The sequence below is a fragment of the Dipodomys spectabilis genome, unplaced genomic scaffold, assembly GCF_019054845.1.
Source record: "Dipodomys spectabilis isolate Male_0828 unplaced genomic scaffold, ASM1905484v1 ptg000043l, whole genome shotgun sequence".
Lineage (NCBI taxonomy): Eukaryota > Metazoa > Chordata > Mammalia > Rodentia > Heteromyidae > Dipodomys > Dipodomys spectabilis.
Window position 1 is genome coordinate 31,341,808 of NW_024870720.1, and position 5,753 is coordinate 31,347,560.

Genomic DNA, 5,753 nt, shown 5'->3' on the forward strand with positions numbered 1-5,753 from the left:
GGGAGAGTCCTGGCAGCTTGCCAGAATCCAGTTCTTGTCACTTTCTGAGGCCCAGATGCCTTAACCTTAGTCTCCCTAACATTCCCCCTCTTCTCTTAAAAAGAATGGAAGTTGTTTTGCTTGACACTAGAGAGTCATAATTCATATAGATTGTTCATCTTTCTCGTTATCTCTTATTTCCCATTCTCTTGAATTCCTGTCATCTTGCCAACATCTAGAGTTGAAACCTTGCAGAAAATTGATTTTTGCCCATTTGTTCACCCCAGTTTCCTTCCTACTTGCTTTTCTTCCTCACTTTCCAAGCCTTTTAAAAAGTATTGTTCTCTCTACCATTTCCACTACCAATTGAAACTCTCATTTTCCCCCTTACAAATAAACTTTCCTACTTCACAGCGTACTTCATAGCAAATTTAGGATTATTAACTCCCGTCATCCTAAGCATTTTTACCATCCATGTCACTGGCCCATCCTTTATTCTATTTTTTAAAAAAATCTTCCATTCCCATGGCCTTCATTATCATATGCAGCTCTCCCTTTGTGGTTGTCTGCTCAGTGAGTGCTCTCTCTCTCTCTCTCTCTCTCTCTCTCTCTCTGTGTGTGTGTGTATGTTCTTTTTCTTTTTTTATTTTATTCCAGTATTGGGGCTTGAACTTGGGGCCAAGGTGCTTTCCCTTAGTCTTTTCTACCAAGTGTGATGCCCTATCATTTGAGCCCCAACTTCACTTCTGGCTTCCTTAGTGATTAATTGAAGATGAGAATCTCATGGACTTCAATGCCCAAACTGGCTTTGATCCTGAGGTCTGAGGATCTAAGTAGTAACTAGGATTTCAGGTGTGAGCTACCACGCCTGACATAGCTTAATCATTCTGAGTCAATAGAAGCTGAGCCTATTAGGTAGTCAGTTTCCCAGCTTTTTCGGCAGCTAACCTGAGATGTCCAAGAAGGCATAAAGAAATGTACAATAAATGTTTTCCTAACATAATAATACAGAGGCCAATGAAGAGACTCAATGTCTCTCTCCTTCTGTAGATTTATGTGTGAAATTTGTTCTTAGAGCTATTTCAATTGTCCTCTTTCTCTGAGCATGCCATCTCTGGAGATGGAATAAGGGGTAGGCATTGTTGAGCTGCTAAACCAGTACTGCAGCCAGCTACCTCTGACTTATGTTTGAGAAAAGTACATCCCAAATGTCTGTCACTTTTAGATCAATACTGATACTTGTAGCTGAAGGCAACCACACATATACTATTATGCCAAGAAGCTATTGAGGAATAAAGGGAAAAGTACGAATCCTTGTCATTGAGGAATTTAGTGAGAAGGTAGCTGTGCCAACCAAAGATGCATTGCATTCTCTAACCAACTGGTGGGCTCAACTATTAAAGTCTATGGTGAAAGGATTGTTGTTGATTTTATTTGTTGTATTCCAAAAGTGTACTGTACTGCCAGGAATATGGTGCTCATTTGAATGGAAATAAGGTTAGCAAGAAATAGAAACTCAACTCCTGTATGCTTGCATGTGTGTGAGTTTGAAAGAACTTTAGAAGAGTCATTGACTTTATGAGTTCCTTGGGAAGAGTAAGTTATGTAATTGTCTTAAAGTAGGAAAAATTAATGTTCTAGATTAGATCTCTAATTTTTTGTTTAAGGAAGGTATGCAAGACAGAGACCAAGATAGAGATGCACAGAAACCAATTTCTAAATGATAATCAGGCCATAACACAGACTATCTTCATAAGCTTATGTATTTAAAACATTAGCATTTGCAGAATAAAATTTTGAAGAAAAGTGAATACCATATTTTTATGACTATATATATTCTTGAAAAATCAATAATTTATAAGATTATATACCAATGATTTCAGCATTTGTAGGCTTTTTAAACTCCTATTAATGTTTTAAAACTTAAAGGAGTCAAAGCAGACACTCTGAAAACATTACAGGATGGAATAGGAGAAACCTTAGGTCTTCTTGGCACAGGCCGAAATTTTCTTAATAGAGACTCAGAAACACAACAAATCAAAGAAGGTTGGACAAATGGGATTGCATGCAATTGCAGAGCTTCTGAATGACAAAGGATATAGCTAGCAAGATCAATAGAAAGCCCACGGATTGGGAGAAGATCTTCACTAGTCACACAACGGGCAAGGGTCTCATATATAACATATACCTGGAACTCAAAAAATTAAATCCCCCAAGAACAAATCCTCAAAGAAACAACTGCCCAATAAATAAGTGGACTAAAGACTTAAAGAGAAACTTCTCTGAAGGGGAAAGAAGGATGGCCAATAGACACGTGAAGAAATGCTCAACCTCTCTAGCCATAAAAGAAATGCAAATCAAAACAACATTGAGATACCACCTCACCCCAGTTAGAATGTCTATAATCAAGAATTCTCATAACAACAGATGCTGGAGGGGATGTGGACAGAGGGGAACTGCATTGTTGGTGGGAATGTAAACTTGTTCAGCCACTTTGGGAATAGTCAAAAGACTCCACATAGATCTCCCCTGTGACCCAGCAATCCCACTTTCGAGCATTTACCCAAATGATCACAAACAAGACCATACTAAAGCTACCAGCACAACTATGTTTATTGCAGCATTATTCACCATAGCTAAGATACGGAACCAACCTAGATGCCCCTCAGTAGATGAATTTATCAAGAAAATGTGGCATATATACACAATGGAATTCTATGCCTCCATCAGAAAGAATGGCATTGCCCCATTTGTTAGGAAATGGAAAGGCTTGGAAAAAATTATATTAAGTGAAGTAAGCCAGGTCCAAAGAAACATAGGCCCCATGGTTTCCCTTATTTGCAATAACTAGTATATGTCTGAGACAAGCAGAAAAGGTTAGATAAATTGATGTTAGGTGAAATGAATCCCAAGATAAGGATTCAAATGCTTTTTTTTCTTTCTTGCAATTGTTTCTAACATATTTATAAGATGATTTCTTTGTTGCTTTGTATGTACCTCCCCCAGGGTATAAGCCCTGCTTTCACTGTATTTGATGTTGATATAATTTGTGGAGGGGAAGGGAAAAAAACAGTTTAAATAGGGTTACAGGTGGACCCATTACAACAATGAGATATACAAGATGTTTATGTCAAAAAACGAACTTTACAACTTTGGCAGGGTGGGGGGAATGGGGATGTGGGGGTGGAGAGGGGAAGGGATGGTATGGGGAAACAAAGGAGGAGGCAACAATGCTTGATAAGAAATGTACTCACTATCTGGTCCATGTAATTGTAACCCCTCTGTATGGTATCTTCACAATAATAAAAAACACTTAAAAGAAAGTAAGAATTGAGTATTATTCATATCAAACACTGAAGAACCGCTCTTTTAATGTAAATGGGGAAAATAACTTCTTATGGGAGAGAGATATAATGTTAAAATTATATCACATTGATATGATACAGTTGAAATCTCATAGTCAAGTCTAAATACAATAGTTCTCTTCATGGTTCCTAAATACCAGCTGTGCCAATATGATATAGATGTACTCTCTTCAGCTCAAAAAGCCAAGAAGCACATTTAATTGGCAAAACCCAAAATGGCACCAAGTGTAATGAAATCTTATGATAGAAGGGATGAGAAATGGAAATGTTACAATGCAATGATACTTTTTTGGGTTTATTAGAAAGAATATTTATGAGCAGACGGGGGCATGATAATTCAGCATATCTGTTCCTTTGACAGCTATTTGCCCATGGTATAGACCCATATATTAGTGGTTAGCTAATAGGTAACAACACAGGTACTAAAGATGTCTGCTATGGGGCTTTTCTGTTTTAGATATTAAGCTTTGTTTTTGAAGATATCTACAAATTATTGGTCTTAGGATTCCTTTATATTCTAAAAAAAATATCAAAGACTCCAAAGGATTTCAATTCATATGGGTTCTAATGATTAACATACCACATTGAATATGAAACTATGGTTCTTGATATCAAGAACTTTAAGAAAAAGGTGCATCCAAATTCATCAGCTCAGTACATTACATTCCTAATTAGAATTTTCTGCTCTTAGTAAATCACAGAAGGAAACACTCCTGACTGTATCTCAAAGAGAAGGGCTATGTGTATGCTGATAGGGAAAACCAAACTTTTTCTTTTTTTTTGTGCCAGTCCTGGGGCTTGAACTAGGGCCTGAGGTGCTGTCCCTGAGCTTTTGTGTTCACTCTACCACTTGAATCACAGCTCTACTTGCAGCTTTTTGGCAGTTCATTGGAAATAAGAGTCTCTTGGACTTTCCTGTGAAGTTGTTTTAAACTATCCTTTCCTTAAAACTATTGGCTAGTTGTTCTCTCCCTTCCCATCTTGAGAAAATCCAGTAGTATGAGTTGCTAACCAAAGAATAAAATAGTTAAATTCATATCACAAAATGAAAACAAAGCAGAAATTTCTTAGCCTCAGAAAACTGAACCTGAGTCAAGTCTTCTATGTGAGCATGTTTTGAGAAGTTTCAATTCCAGGAAAGAATGAAGGAAAGGGAAACAAACCAGGGAAGAAAGGAAATGTGTTGGGATATGTAACCAAGTAGACCATAGTTTTGTAAAAACTCAGAGCGGGTTCCTTTGACATAGGAACATCTCTGAAGCAATGTCACAAGATGTTGGAGATCAGGAAAAAAGACATAGAATTTCTCATCTCCCTCTGACTCCTGTCCTTGACTGGTCAAAGTTTTCTAATGGAATAACAACTTACCCACATTTATAGTTTATGTAACTTGGCCAGTCTCAACAGCTGCAGGTAATCTACTTGCCAGATAATCCAAAGGTCTGCTTGGGTCCAATTTAGGCAGTGGAGCTGCTAGAACAGCTATATTGCAGCTCTATGGAAACTGAGCTCCATGAGAAGATGCGACAATGGTGGTATTTGGATTGAGGCGACAATGGCAGTGGCCACTGAGCAAACTAAGACATGTTTGATCAACAAAGTCTGGTAAAATGTCATTTGATTACAAAGAGACTTCATGCACATATCATGTATTTGAAGAATTCAGTGACCACATTTCATGCCACATTTTTAAATCTAGGCACTTTCCAGCCATTGGAAAACCATGGAGACAAACAGCTTATGATGAACCAGTATCCTGACCAGTGTTTTCATCTTTACGTACACTACAAGTGCTACCTGCTTTACCTGGCTCATCAAGAAGAGTCCTTGGTTATGTATTTTTTGAGGACATTTTTGACCAACAGGAGGGGGGAGAACTGTCATTTCCTTTAGTTTCTTTTGTTATTTTTGAGTCCTGTGGTGATTGGTACTATTTGGACTCTTGCTGGATGTTTTAGATTAAAAACCCAAAGTAGAAATTATGATTAGTGGTCAAGAGACTTTCTCTGCTTTGTTGGTGGTCTCTGGAGAATCTTTACTTTAATGGATGATTCTTAGCAGTTTTATGTTGTGTAATTTACAGACAGTTCAAAAATCCCCAAATGTCACAATACAGTAGAATCTCCCAAATAGAATCTAGGTCCTGGCTGCCCTATAGCATTGTGAGGGTTTTTGTTTGTTTGTTTTTGTAGATCTACAGTTCCTATTTTATATAAACATAAGGTATGGATTTCACCTTAAGAAAGTTAACTCTTTAAAAGTTAATACTTCAGATACAATAATGTGAAGGTTAGAACATCTTAAGAACGCCAGTTGTCTATCAATTCATTTCACTTTAACACATACCATCTTTAAAGATCTGGATTCTAAATAGAGTAAAACCTTACTGATTACCTACATTCTTAACAG